Source organism: Glossina fuscipes, unplaced genomic scaffold (genome assembly GCF_014805625.2).
Source record: "Glossina fuscipes isolate IAEA_lab_2018 unplaced genomic scaffold, Yale_Gfus_2 128, whole genome shotgun sequence".
NCBI lineage: Eukaryota > Metazoa > Arthropoda > Insecta > Diptera > Glossinidae > Glossina > Glossina fuscipes.
In genome coordinates this window covers 667,910-684,092 of record NW_023998471.1, presented here as the reverse complement: position 1 = coordinate 684,092, position 16,183 = coordinate 667,910, and the positions used below count along the sequence as shown (strand labels likewise).

Below are 16,183 nucleotides of genomic sequence, written 5' to 3'. Positions count from 1 at the left end.
GTAGACACGCAAGCAAGTAAGCAAACAAGGATCCAGGGCACACACATGAAACTTGCCGTTGTTTCGTAAATTTTATGTCGTTTTGTAATGCCGCCACCACTATCATCTTCCATTATACAACCAAATGCTCGACCGCACAGGACATATATGACTAAGCATACGTCGTATAAGTGCGTGTGTATATGTTTGTCCGGCCAAGACTAAAGTAACGTAAATTTACATACAACCTATTTCTCAGCAAAAGTTTAGTCAATTTAACAAACACACAATAACACATACATTTACATAAATACATGCACACTAGCTTACATACATACACACATATACACATAAATACATATACACATACACAAGACCCCATATACTTACGAAATGACCAAAAATAAAGGAAATTTTCGCGTAAATCGAATGACGAAGACTGCGTCCTGAATACATGTACATACACATATACGCACACATGCATACATAATACAACAACAGCAAAGTTTTGTACATACGTGTACATAAATACTCACCCAAACACACACATAGCATTGTATGATTATATTTATATATGTATATATTATATATACATATATATATTTACACACATGCATAAATAACATACATATGAGTGACCAGTGAATGTCTGTTAAGCCAACTAGCCAGCCAAGCAGCCAAGCAACCAGTTCGTTCGCCCGTTTTCCAACCTTTAGTAACCAACTAACTTGAATTGTACTTCGTTTGCATACCCTAACGTTGGAAAAGTTTGTTGTAAAGCATCAAGTTGTTGTTGTTTTTGTTATTATTTTACTTGTCGTTGGCATGATAAAAAGAAGCAAAACACACGTAAGGATTATTCTCGGCTTGGAAATGAGAGAATTCTTAAAAGCAAAGAAATAAGACAACTTTCCATAGTTGTTGTTATTCTCGTCGTCGTTGTTATTGTTGTTGTCGTTATTGTTGTTGGTGTTGTTGTTGTTAGGTGTACGTTGGTAGTACAATTGCGAATTGTGGGTTAGTTGCTCGTCTGCTAGTCTGATGCTTTGGTCAGTGCAAAACGCACACACATACCTGCGTATATATTTTCAAATATATATACGTTTGTTAAAATACATACATACATGTGTTCTTAGACGTGTATGGTTGTATGTAATGTAATCTAGATTAGTTGTAGATATTTTAAAATGTAAATGTGTTTATAATATTGTATATAAGGCAAGTATTGCGAATATACTTTAAGTCGGAACAAAAATTTATCCTTTCTCTACTTGAGGCAAATTGAAGAAATATTTTTCCCTTACAGGATGTTACAGGAAAATAGATTAATTAATATGATATACGCTGATCGATCTGAATCATAGATTGGGAAATGATAGCATTTAAGTCATTTTAGTCAATAAAAACTATATTTTTGAAAACATGATCCCACGATACCATCATTATTATACTGTTGGCGGTGGCGAACATTATATTAACTTCATTACTACAAATAATAGCATCGACATAGTCACAAATATCTATAAACAGTAACGCGATAAAAATTTTTCCCAGAATAACGTAATTAATGTAAACTTAACTTCTCCTCTTTGAGATTTGATCAAATATAAAACTTATTCAAATCGTTCTATAAAATCTCTCCAGAATCAACAACGATAAGGCAATCGATGATTCAGATTCTGATTGCCCAGGCATTTAAACGGATTTCCTATCCTATAATGGAATTTAAGGGATCATTTTTCATTCTTAACGGATCTATGTTGTTATAAAAGCGACATTACATTTCTGCGTAGTGAGTCCATGAGATCAATACACGATTTTGAAATCGTTCGTTTTCTTTATTTCTTCAGTTGACCGAAGAAAAGCGTTAACTTAAAATGTAAATTTAAAAATTTTATAATTCGGTACATCGGTTCCTTCACAGATTCCACATCCTTCACATGGGTTCATATGATTCTTAACTTATTTCGTGACAAAGCACAATGCGCGGTGATACAATTTCAATATAAACTCCTGCGAAACCTCTTTCCGATTAATTTTCGTCATAAGTGCTAAACGTAAATATAAAAATTATATATTGAGAACGGAATCCAGCTACTCTATAGAGACTTATTCTCCTAAGAAAGTTTATATGGGCGGATGTTCAAAAAATATATATTTTTTTAAAGACTCTAATCAGACAATAATGTTAAAGGTTGTCAATTTTTTCAAATAAAGATTTTTACAAAAAAAGGCGTTATACGGAAAGAGGGCAGGCCCATTTGACAGCTTCTTTCCTTATACCAAAACTAAGTTCCATAAAAACCTCTCGAAAGTTTGTCATCAGCAAATAGGCAACAAAAGGGCAGATGGGCAGTCGTACCTATTCAGAAAATGATTTTTAATCGATCGATATATAAGGAAGAGGATGCATCTTGAATCTTTTTCAATGTTGCCTATTTTCGCACAATCTTAATATATCCTTGCAGCAAGTGGTATAAGAGGTGATTAGCGATTTACTTCTTAGTAGCAGACTAAATCGACTAAAAATTAATCTAAATCGTTACGTTAATAGGTTTTCACCTTCTTGCTTTACACTCGCAGGATATATTCTACGAAATTTACGTATATGTACGTTACGGTTTGTTAATGTTATTCTTATTAGACATTTTTTTTCCTTTTGTCACAAATTGTTATAAATTTTCGTTTTTTTGTATTTGGAGAAGAAAGGCTTAGTTTTAAATTTTCTACAAATTTTTTATTGTTATGTGAAAAACAACTGTATAGAGATAAGAAAATTTCGTTGTAAGTATTCTGTTTTTAGAAATTATTACATGGACAACAAAATGTAAACGGATATAATATGAAAACAGCACCAGCTGTACGTAAATACTATATAGCTAGTCAGCCATTCATTCGGCCGGCCAGTCAGTCGGTCAGGCATCACCTAACAGAAAGAACTAAGCAAAAGCGTGAAGGTACTGGAAACTAAGGAAATGTGAAAATAAAATACATAGTCATTGTAAAAAATATGTGTGTAGGAATGTATGCGCCGCTCTAGGCGGGCATTTTGTAAAACAAAAATATATAAAAACAAAACAAGCACACACACATATATACAAACGGACACACATGCACAACGCATTCACGCAAAATCGGCACGCACTACGCAGGAAATACGCAAGAAATTCAAAACAACTTGCTGTGTATTTTATAACAAACACTCACACCCATGCCTTTAAGCATGTATACACATAGGCATACCAATCCTACATCTTGTACATATATAGTCACATATACGGGGGGTTCCATGTGGAGAGAAAAGTGAAAGAAAGAAATTTCTTAACGGAAAGTTAGGAAAAGCAAAGCACACATATTTTTCATTATTAACAACAAGCAAGCAAGCAAGGAGTAGCAACAATAACAACATTGAACTGAGAGCTAGCTATTCTTGAGTATGAGAAATATAAGCAAACTAGCATTTAATGGTACGAATGCATGCAAATGTATGTTCATACCATCATCATACTTGTATGTATATACTACCATCATCTCTAAACTCACATAAATATATCCTAAAGATCGAAGACTGGCCATGGTCCATAGAGTGCAACATTTCTTGGCATCCAAAGAGCAACAAAATGGGAGAATTCCCATATAACGTACATATATATGGGTATATATATATTATGCTCAGGAAAATGTAAAAGTTTCATAATGTTTCATACACTTAGCAGAGTCCGTCATAGATTTTGTCCACCACGTACATCATCCATCAGCCCTTATGCATAGTATTACGCATTTTTATATGTATTTACAAACTATCGTAGAAAGTGTACTACGTTATGTAAATATACTTACAAACTGACAAGCAAATCATTTGAAGGAGGAGAAAACTGCGAAATTTTGTATAAAATGTAAATGTGTGTGAGTGTTTAACTTTAGTATGTGAGGAGATATTGTTCTATAGTTATTTATAGTCAGGTTGAGAAAGATTCGTATATACGAATGTATAAACAAATATAAGCATATAAGAGAAGGTTCGTAAATAGAAGAAAGTGGACTGTTTATGGTGCCACACATTTCGTTTGCATATATACATATATATATATATATATATATATATGTGTTGATGGGAATTCTTCATCTTCAACGCATCATTATATTGGTATACAAGCAAACCTTTCCCTTTTGCCTTAACTTTATGGTCATTTGCATATCAATTCTTTTATATACTCTCTATGCGTATTCTATTTTCTGAGCAAATCCACACACACACACACACACACACACATACACGCACACACACGCACGGACGCACGGGCGCACAGATGTTCATATTTGCAAATAGGCACCTACGCGTACCTAAACACCCTCTGCCACGTAGCCTACCCGAAGATAAAGGATTAAAACCTACTATTGCTAAGAAGCAAAGCATGCTGTACTGTGCTATGCTGTTATGTATATGAATCTTACCAAAATGCTCAACATCTCAGATGCAAAATACTTGTATGTAAGCACGTAGATACGTATGGACGCTTATGCTTATGTACAAAACGCACACAAATCAATAAAGTCAAGAATTGAGAAACAATTGAAACTTCGAACAATAACAACAGAGCATCTTGAACGTTGAACGTTGGGCTGGGATACGCATTAACAACGTGTGTGTATTTACCGCACACATATATAGGTATATTAACATATATCTGCATATATATGTGGATAAAATTGCGAGAGGATTGAACTGAACTGCTTTTGAGCTGAATCTTACTGGACTAGTGGACATCACATTTCACACAGTAGCAATAACGATAACAACAACATTAGCATTAGATGAAGACATAAAAGAGTAAGGAAAAACCAAAGAGAGCCACCACCAAGAGAAACAACTTGCATGTACGCAAATATTTATATATACATATATATATATACATATATGCAAAGCAAAAACTGCCAAAAGAAATAAGAGAAGGCAGCAACAATGACAATAAGAAAGTAGCAACACTGGTTCTGTACTGTACTGGCTGATTGACTGACTGACTTGGCTATCTATGTACGACGTTGATGATAATAACGATAATGATGTTTTATTATAGCCATGTTGCTTATGGCGTTGCAAGCGAAGGCGGACAATAGACGGCGTCTTAAATTGACCACACATATACACTTATACGCATATATATACGCATATACGTGTATGTTCGCATATTGATATGCGCAAGGACTCAAACAAGACACCTATGCTTATATACCTCAGCTTACATGAGAGATTTGCGTGCAAAAAATGTTTGCTTCAAATTTCCTTTTGCCAATCTTAACTATGGCTTCTTCTTTGTCTGCTTTTTTGAAAGGTGGTCTAACAAGGTGTACCTGTCTATCTTCATATATACCCTGTGCGTATATGTGTGTATGTATGCGTCGACATAGTAAAATATGCGCGAAGAGAGCAAAAAGTGCGCAATATTTTCCAGCAGAAATTTAGATATAAATAAAAACTATTCACGCCTGGGAATTGAAATGGATCTATATTTAATTTGATGGCTTTCCCTTAGTTGAAGAAATTAAGACTATTTTATGACCCAGGGACGATCTTTTAATGAAATCATGTTATATGAGGGACTTAGATTTGCCTAATTTTAAGCACTTATTATTAAAATTGTGTTCATACAAATTTCTAGATTTTCCCGCTGGTATATTTTCCAGCTTAAAAAAGCTCATCCTGTACGTTTGCCTACAACAAATTCAATGTCTTAAGTAAATAAGCGAACAAGTTTCTACTCAAGTTTTTCTAGAATGCACTTAAAATTATTTACGAAGATTTCCATTGACTATGGGCGGTTTAGACAAAGTTCGTAGTATTGTATGTAAGGAGAGTAAGCATGCAGCGAGTTTTTAAAACTTGAAATGTTTTAAGAAGACTGATTTAAATTGTCCTTCTATTTGTTAGTTTGCAACACACGTAACAACGGCAGTTAAAATGAAAGGTGAAGATTTCCAGTTTAGGGAAAGGTAATAGTGTGTTTGACAAAAGTTTGTAAACTGAATATGAAAAACTTATTAAAGTTAAGTATAATTACATCAATTTGTAAAAGAATTTTAACAATCAACCGACTTACATAGAGATTTAGTAATATTCATCACATAGGCCTTAAATAATAATTGATGATCAGACGGAGAGAATATAATAGCTGCAATATTTTATATAGAACATATGCATACAATAAGTTTAAGCAAATTGATTTAGCGATTTAACTAAGGCCATTCAGTTTATGGAAGTTTTAATGGATAAAGTTCGGTTAAAACCTGGTACTCAGTGGATTTTACAAATAAAATAAAATTCTGGCAATTTTTGCATACTTCGTGGTTAATTTGAAAAATCAGTAAGATGCGAGCACCACATGATGAATGTTTAGTATCCTCCGTCTTTACCATACGGTTAACGAAGCAAATGTTCCTTTGAATAGTTAGCTTTTCATTTGGCTGATCAACGTAACTACATACGGATACATATTTTCAGCTTTGTATTGCAATTTTAGAGCAAGCGGTTTCTTAATAGGGTCTTTAGCGGGAGTAAGCAAAGAGCGATTGCAAGTAAGCACAACGAGGAAAAAAACTAAACTATTATTTAAAAAGTCGCCATTAAAAAGTATTTTTTCATCAAATAGCATCATTTAGGGTATAGTTTTGTCAATGACATTAACATCCCGCGTATGGTACGAATGTTTTCATATAAAAGTATAAAGCCTCCCTTTAATATAACTTGTGGAAAACATGATTAATACCCGCTTACATCATAAACATACGACACTCCACAAAAAATCAAATACTTTTATTAAATGCAAGCAGTTCATTCATTCTATGGTAAAAAATTTATTATGTCTTGCTTGAGATAGCTTCTTGTAACTTAGATTAAGCCTGGAGTTTGCGATAGTCTAATATTATTAGGTAGGCCGGAAGACAGACGCCTAAGTGAATATGATTAAGACGGTCCGGCTATACATGGGACTTTCACGAGGTTTCACATCTTCCCTTACCACCTTACTAATAAACTGTTTATTAAGGAATAGTCTTCTTAATTGTTAGCAAAATAAGTTCACGGTGTTTATTTTTTCCTATATTTTTTAATATACGAAAGAAGATTTTAATTTTTCCGCTTCTTTTTCCACGAAGCCTTCATAACGATGTGAACATCACTACTATTTCCGCGGTTTACATATGAACAAAAAAAAAAAAACTGCAACAAAAAAAACAACAGCTGTACTCTGCAATCTCCCTTACACACAGCGGTAACGAAGAAATATCCAGACAAATCATAAATTTGCTGCTTGACATTTGTACGTAAACTAAGTCATACATCTTCACGATATAAGTCTCACAACTCGATCTATGAAAGAGCCGTTATTCTCTTATTTCTCTTTTGAACAGTAATTGCTCTTAAGACAAAAGAGCGGAAAAGTAAATGCGGCGACTTAAAAATTCAATTTGAAAAGTTGCGTTCTTTGTTTGAACGCACAAGTCGCTCATACAGGTCGTATATTAAGCCCGGACTTGTTTGCTGTCAAAGAATTGCAACAAATCTGTGAAGAATAACAGCAGCAAAGAAGATAAGTTGCGTGTTCCATTCAGGCAACTACTAACTAGGCCTGCCATTGTAAATCCCAATAACAAAACATTGCCGATATTTTATTATATTCAATGCAACCATTCAGTTTTGATTAGTTAGTCTGGCATACGTACGCCCGCTTGGTGTTGTTGTTTTAGGAGGCCTGAAAATCTTTGGCAGACAAGAAACCAGAAGAAAAACTGTTTACACAAAAAGAGCAGAAGCACGCATCTCAGCATTTCTTCTTAATCAAGACTTTTGTTGCGTTGCTTTACCTTACCTTATGTAAACGTAATGTTTTTGTTGTAAATACGCACACGTCAAAATCTTCAAACATCCAATCCATTCATATGCATTTATGTGCGTAGACTAGAACAGCTTTGGCAAATTTAACTGGCATGGTGGTGTTGGTTGGGCTTTTCTTAGTGATAAGCAAAAAAGAGGCGAAATACCATTAGCCAGGTCACAATCATACGTGCACACGCATTCGTATCATTGGGAATGGTGGTCAGATGTTTACTAACAACAAAAGTATGCGAATCCAAAGTATTCTTCATATGGACGAAGAAGATATCTTTTCAACAAAAATCTTTTGCCAGTGTGAGTCGGGCTGTTAGAGAGTCTTGCGAGTGCGTTTGCACATTACGACGTCGACGTTTACGACGTCGACGTTTACGTCGTGAGCAGCCTACTACACGTTTTTTTACACACGTATACTTCCTCGCATGCCGTGTCAATGTGTGCGTTCTATCCATCCTTCCACCAAACGGTCAAGCAGTTGAACAAGAACAGCAACAGCGACAGCAACAATAACAATCGCTTATAATATAAGAATAGGCCTACATGCGTGTTTTTGTTTCTCGTGTTTTTTTTTTTGTTTTTTTTTTTCGGTGAATGCAGAAGAAAGATGACGACGACAACGGTAACAGCAACAATGACCAACCTGCTATCGTCGCAGGATGTGTGTGCGAGTTGTGAGAGGAGGGTACTGCGCGATGTTGAGCAAAAGAAAACGATGCCATCAACAAGAATAGCGAAAGCAACGACAATAATTCGCAAAGACAGTGTAAACGGCAAAGAGACAAGAGTAAAACGTAACACATCTGAGTACATAAGTATATTTTGTGTGTATTCATACACAGTCATCAGCCTCATCTTCGTCGTTACCAACGCCATCAAAGCGTCGATTTCTTCTTCGTTGCCGTCGCATTTATTATTGCCATCCACCGTATTCACCGTGTCTTCGTTGTTCGCAGCGTCGTTGTCGTTGTCGTCGCTGTAGCATTGACTGTAGCATAGCCTTTTTGCGTCGTTAATCATTATACTTTCAACTGTCACTGAAAACGGCGGATAGCTGGCAATACACGTAAACAAACCACGGTCAATACAAGTGACCAAATGTGGAATGCATGCATATTCCAATAGCGCTACCACCACTATCACCGTTCATTTGCTAACAACTCAAGAAGGGAACAATTCGGAATACAATACGAATTTTCTGTCTTTATACATATTACGTTGCCTTCGTATCGTTGTGCCATTGTTGCGAGTTTACGTCTTTGTGTAATTCTGTGCGTTTGTGTTTAGTCATTTCTTTACTAGTGCGTAATATATTATATATATATATATGTATATGTATCCGTCTCTTTGCGAAATCCTTTCGCCGCTCAATTCGACATTCGCCCACAGTGTTCGCGGTAGTTTGGTCGTTTGGCCAAACGCGGAGTTTGAAGGTTCGCTTGAGAACGCGACAGCAAAACCAATCACATCCTTTTCGCACTCAGACGAGTAAAGGCTGTGTGAGAATTTTGTCTTATCAAACGAAACTAGCGCAATTATTAAACGAATCCGAAACTAAAAAAAGAATATTAAGTGAATAAATAAATAAATAAAGGAAAAATAATCTCACACATGACAAACAGCAGTGGATTTATAAAAACAAAGACTAAGCGAAAGATTGCAATAACTAAATCGTGTTTTGCCGCTGAAAAATATTCCATTTTATTACTATTGTGTGTGTGTGCGCCGATGTGTTCTCAAAATTAACCAAAAGCAAATCATTATTTAAATAAAGTTTCTTTAACAACAACAATGCAATAAAAAGTGCTTCCATTGAAATCAGATCAAATTAAAAAATTAGTAATAAAACTACGAACGTGAAGGCATAATAAGCGCTCTTTAGGAAATTTTGTTTGGACAGTGCTAAAGTGCTAAAATTCTTTGCGAGATGGATGTCGTAGCTGTTTAACTTTCCGATCATAGCTGAGAAGAGAGAAACGAAAGTTATGCTAAGTGATAAAAGTTTCGCAGGATTACGGCAAATTGTTAAAAACGATCTCGTCACGTGAACTTCTATGCATCGATCAATGGCTATCGGTTCAATATAAACCGCTTTTTGCACTAGTTCTAGCAAAAGCTATTTAAAGGACATCTGGCCGTATCGAAGAAAGTTAAAATCGTTGGTGTTTTGAAATTGTTTGCAGTTTTTTAAAATTGTTTCCTGGGGACTCGTTTAATAGAAAAGGTGAGTTGAGAATGTGGCATCAGTTACGACGAATTTTGTTCCAAACACATAATGAAGGAATGAACTTACGGTAGGGCAGGAAGAGAAAGATTTGCAAAACTAAATTACCCGGACCTTAAATGTAAGGTTAAGTGGACCTTAACAGTTAATATCAGTAAAATTTTGAATATGTAAACAATATTTCTGCGAAGGGAAAAAGCTTCTACCATGAAGAGTGTGGTTATTTTGTATATCGCTTCTCTGACAGCTTCGAACTGTTGAAGCGAAACCAGGGATGTTAGATGTTAATGTCATTACAACGTGATCATCAATGTTAACAACTAAGAAAGTTGTGCTCGCCTTTCGCCGGCCTTTTTATATTTACCCATTTTCTCATTCTATCCTAACAAAAAAAATATACTTTTATTTCCATGTGGTGAGAGGGTGTGGCCAGGTTTTCCGGTTTCTCTATAGGTATTGTAAGATTGCTTATAGCATATAAGAAAATTTGCTATTGTCGTATTTGTGGAAGTTTTTGAGTTATCAGTATAAAGGCAAATTTTTTTGCTTTGGAAAATAGAAAGGCTCTGACTTGATGTTTAGTTGAAGGAATGTCCTTTGACTGATTCGAATCGTTTTCAATACCAACCGGAACTTCTGCCAAATTTATTACCGATATATTGACTGTTATTAAAGACTGGCAGGCAGAGGGATAGACATGCCCATATCGATTCGGGTATATGTAGTTCACAGCATCTTTGGAACGTCCTTCTGGCCGTTACAAACTTTCTTTTGCAAAATGTTTATATACCCAAACTCTTCATGATACATATGAAAGCAGTGACTTAGAGTACAGGGCTTTTGTGGTAGAATAGATAGGTGCCCAAAAACACCCTCTGTCCGATTACAGATACTATACCGAATTCCTTTTCCGAATTAGTGTACACGATACGAGTGTTTCCATAAGTCGTTGTTCCACTTATGAAAAGTAAGTTGTACTTTATTGTCGATGAAATACCGCGAGATTTGATAAATTTAAACAAGTATCAACGCTAAATTCGTTTTTTTGTTCAGCCTACGTAAGACAGACATATGTGTATATATAACTTACACTTAGTTCTTTTAAGAGTAAGTATGTTTATAGTCATTTTCAAATATATACAAATCCAAGTTTCCCCCTCTCTCTCTCTCTCTCTCTCTCTCTCTCTCACACACACACACACACTCACACACACACACTCTTCCTATCTCTCTTTCTTTGTTTTCTTTCTCTTTTTTTTATTCAGAAAATGAAATAAAAAATTGCCCCTCCACTGTCTGTGCCCTCCTAAGGACATATCATTTCTGTATTCTTGCCTGACCTGCGGAAAGTTATAAGCGGAAAGACGTTTACCACAAACGGAAAACAAGATCCCATTATCATAGAGCATATCCACTACCAGTTATTAAGCCAGTACCGAAACATCTTTTAACACTGAGTCTTTGGCAAACAGCCTATACCACATATGATCTTTACAGAACTCTTTTTACCTGACGTTTCAAAACACAATTTCGAAACCGGTGTTAAGCTGAAATTTCGGAAATTTTTGGAAAGAACCACGTTTAAATTGCTTAAGAATTCTATAACATTTCAGTGCATCGTACACTGTACTCCCTTAATTGCCCTGCTAATGATCTCTGAAAGGGCCACTGTCCAAAAACGTCTATTTAGGCTGTAAGGTAAATATGCATGAAGATGTACTCAGCTTACATTAAGGGTTAGCTTCTTTTTCCCCTTATGCTTAAGGAAGAATCCTCAGAATAAACAAATTTTATACGAAGATTTTTGTTTAATGTAAAATATTCGTCTAATTGTAAGAAAGTTATATTCGGCGGTGGCCGAATCTCGCATATCCACCACTATGCTTTTCGTATTCTACTCTCCAATTTCGTTTATTTGATGCCCATATCGCTGGTATTATAAAGAAAGAATTAATCGCGTTCCCGATCATATATATATTGAAGTCAACCCAGTTTCAGGCAGATAATATATCTTCATTTGAAGAGTGTACAAAATAGTTTCAAACATTCGATCTCGTTTGCCTTATGACAAATTAGCATAAAACCTCAGAAAAGTGAAAAACCCAAATTTAATTACTTACAACTTTGTGTAGGCAAAACGGGTATTCTCGATTTTTGCACGCAAGGAGTGGAGTGCTGCGTAAAGCAAATGTGGAAAATTTCAGCCTTCTAACTTTTGTAATTTCCGAGTAACGAGCAGAAATCCGAAAATTTTTGTTATAAAAAACGGAGTTGCGTTAAGTTTACGCTCCACTGTGGGCTTCCGCTCCGTTCGATTTGATCTATTTGCAATACCAATCTGCGTGCAGAAACATCCAATGTTTCTACCGAATTTGCAGTTGATATCCTTTTTCTTGCGATCGGGAGAGGGCCAACAACACACTGCACATATGGACAGCCGTGGCTAAATCAATTCAGAACCAAGAATACATACACGCTTATAGGGTCTCTGAGGCTTCCTTTTGGGTTGTTATATCAATAATGGGAAAAAACAAGATGAGTTTACGCCTATCTTACAGTGGTGGGTGTAAAAGCAAAGGGCGAGTTATGGCGGAAAATAGTTTGGTCTTTGAAGCAAATAGAAAGCACTTTTTTATTGTTAGGTTTACATTACCTTCTGCATTCGTTTTAAGGATTATAGAAGAGATTCCCAATAGTAGCGCCCCAACAGGAATCATTAAGGAAAAAATTGTAAGACATTGAAGTGAAGGTTAAACCTTATAAAAGAAAACAGCTATGAAAATTATATAAAGAAGTGGGTGCCGTTGATTTTGTCTATTTTCACGATAGAAGGTTTTGTCGGATAGGCGTATGGGCGTTATAGGCGGGACCTTTGAGAAGCTCAGGTCATTTCCCAATCCTTTTGCAAATTTGTAGTCGATGTCTTCATATTCGCTAACGGGAGAATGTTTGCCACAAATACACCACAGTTGAGCAAACCTACAGATGGGAAGACGAAGAGACGGACACGCTTAGATTCATTCCAAGTTTGGAACTGGCCAAGAATATATATGGGTTTTTAAAACTTTTTTCTAAGCGCTATAAAGATATTGAAAAAAAATTAAATTTCGATACCTACAACATTAGGTGGTAGGTGCTGGTTAATTTTTCCGATCTTTTGCGGGTACTATAGCATCACCCCTTAGGACGTGCGTTTAAATTTTTACTTTTGTTTATAATTAATTAGAAAAAACACCAATTTTTCGTTGCTTTTGCAAACCAGAGGCGTTTTTAACTTACACGGCACTATGAGCATGTCCTTCGAACGTTTTGGCTCATGGGCACTTGCGCGCAAGTATTTCCAATTTTTCTGCCAAATTTGAATTCGATAGCCCATTTTTGCGACCAGGAGAAAGCGTACAATAGACACTACACAGATGGACAGACGGACAAATGGACTGGACCTGCTTAAATGGGTTCAAAATTTGATGCTGACCAAGAATATGTATACTTTGCTAAGTTCCTTAAACTTATTTCCGGAAGAGGCAAACGTTTTCAAAAAATGACTACATATTCTTCATCGTGTGGTGACCTGACCACAACCCCACGCGAACAAGCCCAAGATACTTTAGTAAATTCAACCGCTGTTTATGGTTTGATATCAATATTTAGATTGAGATCTGAGAGCACCTATCGCACTTGAAAGTCCGCTCAAAATTGCCAAAAGACCTAGGAAAGCTCCAAATCAACATTTTCGAAAACAAAAATCCCGCTCGTTTCACATGAAATCATCTAAAAATTTAAAAAAAAAAAGTTTTTTTAATCATTACAGGATTGATTTAAAAATATTTCGGATCTGACACGTGTTACATGTTTCACTTCTCTATCGTATTTATTTGGGATCAGAATTCTAGGTTTTAAAGGATTTCCGAGATGTCAATGAATATTTGCCAACATCTTGAGTTGGAGTAGACCACCACTTTGTTTAATCTCATAGAGAACTCATAAGAAGTTTTCAAGGAAAAAGACTTCTATGGGTTTGCAATACAAAAATCGAATAATTTCTTCTAAGCACAAGAGATTACTAAGACTGGGATTGCCAAGCTTCATAGCGTTTATATAGCTTAAATCAAATAATTACTTTAGCCAAATTTAGATTATCGCTATCCATCATAGGCTGGTCAGTCTCCACTTCATTACAAGCAGAGATCGCAACAAATTTTAAATTATATCTTCTGCATATATCCACTTTGATCGTGTGAACCAGGTGTAGTCTTTCCCGATTAGCAAATCTGTGTGTGTACGTGTGTTTTCAAATATCAACAGCGTGTAATGAGGGACAGTGTTGTTTTAAACTGAATTACAAGCTCTTCGAGTAGCCTCCGAGCATGAGAACTTCTAGATGTCACATAAACAAGGTGGCAACCATCATCAAACGATTGCCGATAGGATAACAATACAATTAGTCAAGCAAGCAAGATTCCAACTGGAACTTTTCCAATAGTCCGGGTCTTCGCATTTTTCGATTAACATCAACAGATATATATATATGTGTACCTGGTGGTGAGAGAACCTAAGTGGAGTTAATCATGTGCTTCTTATGTGATATTCTCAGAAACTTAAAATATTATTTAATTTACAAAATTTTAACCTCAATTATTATTGATGTTTTTTTACTTCCTCTTAGATGCCAACAGAGATGAAATTATGAATTGAACGAATAAAATATGAATGTATCAAATTTCGTCGCTTTCAAGTCTTTGTCTAGGCGATATAGATATTCTTATCTACTTTTATTCTATTCTTAGTACGTTCTTCTTATGCTGTCCTTCTGTCCGATTATTAATAAAGATTTCTAAATTATTCCAAATAAATATTGAACCCTCTTTTAATGCACTGCCCGAATTTCTGAAAAATTTTATTTAAAAATAGCTAGAAGGACTAGATATATATATATATATATATATATCATATATAGATGTATGTATAATCTTCAATATATTTTTGCAAATAATTAGGGTTTAGTTAGCCGGTTTAGAAATATGTGTTTATACAATCTGTGCAATGGAAGCCAGTAATTACCTCTTGAGTTTGGGTTAAATTTGTCTTAGCTGGTCGTGACATAATATTGCAAAAATCAAATTTTGATAAAAATTAATTTTTAAGAATGAACGAGTGAATACTTAGGAGCTGGCTGTGGCCTAAACGAACAATATTCTTATTGGCACCTTGGAAACATGCAAACTTTCACTACATTGTTACCAATAAGTTTTCTACCTTAAGGACAACGAGTATGACATGATATTGTAACATGTGCTATCTTCAATCTGTTTAATCAATCAATATTACCTATTAAGACTCCAATGACGGCAAATACTTAAAGCCTAACTTTTTCACAGAGAAGTATCGGCGTACGAGCATTACCCGAAAGAGAATTTCGAAAATTGAAACATACTTTACCGTACCGACTTTTAGAAAATATTGCTTTAAAAGACAGCACAAACATAATAATAATTGTGTAAATGAATACTTTAGGCGGTAACGCCACCGGTGAGCCCATTGTCTCATCAATAAAAGAAATTCAAAATTCGCCATTAGGCAAAAATAGCTTTCTACTTACGTTCTCTCTCTCTCTCTCTCTCTCTCTCTCTCTCTCTCTCTCTCTCTCTTATCATTGAAATTTATAAACGCTTTATACTCTTCTTATTTTTATTGTTTTTTATTTTCCTTACACACAACGTGGGGGCACTTTACTTCCCATATTTAATCGTGTTTAACGCATAACTGTATTCAAATGTTTACGTTATAGGAAGGAAGGATTACGTTACAGAAACGCGTATTTCAGGCTGTGCGAGTAAAGTGTTTCTGTGTGTGTGTGTGTGTGTGTGTGTGTGTTATCAACAGTAAGACAGCTGTTTTGCGAATTTCATTCACAAAACACACATATGTGTGCGTGCATTTGACTTTGGCACTTAAACACTTACATGTGACTGAATGTTTATTTATATATACAGAGCATGTACATGGATTTGCAAACATTTACATACAAATCCAGATGACTAAGCAGCTCACACATACTACGACACACATTACTAACTACGTAGAAAGAAAAAGCA

General features: G+C 35.3%; 2 protein-coding genes across 3 annotated transcripts in view; one reads left to right on the top strand and one right to left on the bottom strand.

Annotated features, from left to right (window-relative positions):
- The window catches only part of LOC119640783 (coiled-coil domain-containing protein lobo), a 93,074-nt gene that overhangs the window by 62,167 nt on the left and 14,724 nt on the right, over window positions 1–16,183 (bottom strand). The window lies entirely within an intron of this gene.
- LOC119640875 (protein distal antenna) overlaps window positions 1–16,183 on the top strand; it is a 32,040-nt gene that overhangs the window by 5,836 nt on the left and 10,021 nt on the right. The window contains exon 1 of one of the 2 annotated variants that reach the window (XM_038039155.1): window positions 9,746–10,088. The exons of the other annotated variant lie outside the window; for it this stretch is intronic. The gene's annotated coding sequence lies outside the window, so the exon portion shown is untranslated. Of the gene's footprint in view, window positions 1–9,745; window positions 10,089–16,183 lie in introns of those variants that run through there. 2 annotated transcript variants of the gene reach the window in all.